We start from the raw sequence: 2,699 nt of genomic DNA, 5'->3' as shown, positions 1-2,699 counted from the left end.
CCCCCCGGGGGGCCCCCCGGGGGGCCCCGTGCTGCAGGCGGAACTGAGCTACGGGCAAGCTGCTGTGCTGCGGAGAGCTGTGGGGGCCCTGCGAAGCACCGGGGTGGAGCTGCGGGTTGCTGCCTTTGCTGCTGCGCTGCACTTGGATGCAGCAAGTCAGTCGCAGACGGCGTGGCTGCACTTGGCGTTCTGCAGCAGCTTTTTCAGGGGGTTTTTGCTGCAGCAGCAGCAGCAGCAGCAGCAGCAGCGGCGGCGAGGGGGGGAGCACGGGGAGGGCCCCGGGCCTGCGCTCTGCGTGACGCTGCCCATCAAACACCTCTGGAAAGCGCTCACCAAGGTCGCAAACCCTAAACCCTAAACCCTAAACCCTAAACCTTAAGCCCTAAAGCATTGCTCCCTCCGCCCACGGTGTTGCACTTGCTGGGGTAGCAGCAGCCCTTCTTTTGTCTCATCCTACGGTTTGTTGCTATTAGGGTTTAGAGTTTGTGCTTTTCAAGGTTTAGGGTTTGCGCTTATTAGGGTTTAGGGTTTGCGCGTTTAGGGTTTAGGGCCTGTGGGGGGCTCGTCGCGGCTGCTGCGGCCCTCGCGGATTTATTTGCTGCTGACAGCAGCAACTTTAAAACTCGATGTTGAATTTGACCACTTTGGCCTCCATTCTTCTGCTGCGCTTCCTGTTGCAGTAAGCTTGCTGCTGCTGCTGCAGCTGCTGCTGCTGTTGGCGCTGCTCTCACGTTGCTGCTGGTGCTGCTATCAACGCAAGTTGCTGCTCTTTTCTGCAGCAGCAGCAGCATCGCAGCAGCAACGCTTGACGTTCTAGCCTCTTCTCACTTCTCTGCGTGCGCCCTGCTGCTGCTGCTGCTGCTGCTGCTGTTGCTGCTGCTGCTGCTGCAGCCGGCAGCCTGGGGCTTCCCCTGCCGCATGCGCTGGCGGCGGCGGCATTCTCTTTGCGTTTCTTCGCGAGTGCTTTTGAGGAGCCTCGAGGACTTTTTGCTGCCTTTCGAGGACCTCAAACTCAGCAGCAGCAGCAGCAGCAGCAGCGGCAGCAGCAGCAGCAGCAGCAGCAGCAAACAGGCACACGTGATTGTGCGCCCGAGGGTTTGGGTTTTGGGTTTAGGGGCTGGGAGAGTTCAGGGTGTGGGGGCTAGGAGGGTTGACGCTTTTGTGGGGTTGAGGGTTTAGGGTTTAGTTAGGCTCTAGGGTTTAGGGTTTTGCAGGGACTAGGCTTTACGGGGTGAAGGCTGGAAGGAACAGCTGAGGCGATTGCTGCTGCACCTGCTGCAGCCGCAGCCCGGACACCAGCAGTGTCACCTGCTGCTGCTGTTGCTGCTGTTGCTGCTGCTGCTGTTGCTGCTGCTGCTGCTGCAGCTGACGGGGTGCTCTCGGGAAGGCGAAGAAGCTGCTGGGGACTCTGCGGGTTTTGGCAGCGAAGTGTCTCTACACGAAAACGTCTTTGACGCCCTTGTCTTTGGTCGCAAATGCTAAACCCTAAACCCTAAACCCTAAACCCTTTCTGCACCCTAACCCACCTCGAAACCCTAAACCCTAAAGCCACTGTGCTGCCTCCCAGGATGGGCTTTGGATTTGCTTTTTGCTGCTTTTGAGGGTTTGAGCCTTTACAGTTTTAGGCCAAGGGTCCGGGGCTTGGAATGTAGGGTTTAGGAGCTAGGGTTTAGAGTTTAGGGTTTAGGGTTTAGGGTTTGTATTCAGACCCTAGGCTACCAGCTTCGGGTGACTTGACTTTTGGAGGGCGAGAGCTGCGGGCAACAGCAGCGCTTTGTGGTTCGTCCCCTGACCCACCGGGGGTTTAGGGTTTAGGGTTTAGGGTGTAGAGTTTGGGGTTTAGGGTTTAGAATTTAGAGTTTGGGGTTTAGGGTTTAGAATTTTGGACCAATTATGTGCGATTCAATGGCTAGGAATCAACATTTCTGGTTTAGGGTTAACGATTCGTGGTTCAACGTTTAGAGTTTGGGGTTTAGGGTTTAGGGCTTAGGGTTTAGGGTTTAGGGTTTGGGGTTTGGGGTTTGGGGTTTGGGGTTTGCAGACTTTCTGGGCTCGCCCATAGGACTGTTTTATAGGACGCCTGGAGTCCCTTTGGTGGCTTTGCTCGGTGCAGCAGCAGCAGCAGGAGCAGCAGGTGCTGGTTCTGCTGCTGCTGTTGCTGACCCTGCAGCAGCAGCAGCTGCTGGTGCTGCAGGCTGCCCGGAAGCCTTCCAGCCGCACCTGCTGCTGATGCATGCGTTGCTGCAGCAGCAGCGGCAACTGCAGCAGCAGCAGCAGCAGCAAGCAGCACCTGGCTGGGCGCAGCCAGACGAGACAGCGGCCTTCGGGCCAGGCCGGTCCAAAGGCAAGTCCGTCTCACTGTTTAGGGTTTAGGATTTAGGGTTTAGGGTTTAGGGTTTAGGGTTTAGAGTTTAGGGTTTTTGTCTTAAGGCGACTGGCGGGGAGGGCCTGTGAGAGGCTGGGCTGGTCTTCTGTGGGCGTCGACGTCGCCTTCAGCTGCTGCTGGCGCTGCAGCAGCAGAAGGTGAAGCAGCAGCAGCAGCAGCAACAGCTGAGGGTGATGATCCTGGTGCTGCAGCAGCAGCTGCTGCTGCTGCAGCAGAGGACACAGATGAAGACGAAGAGTCCTTTGCTGCCTTCTCTAAAGCACTGCAGCTGCTGAGCATGCAGCACCCTAGAGACGCTGCAGCAGCAGCAGCA

Source organism: Eimeria tenella, genomic scaffold (assembly GCF_000499545.2).
Source record: "Eimeria tenella Houghton genomic scaffold, Eth_scaff466, whole genome shotgun sequence".
Taxonomy (NCBI): domain Eukaryota; phylum Apicomplexa; class Conoidasida; order Eucoccidiorida; family Eimeriidae; genus Eimeria; species Eimeria tenella.
This window is presented reverse-complemented; position numbering follows the sequence as displayed.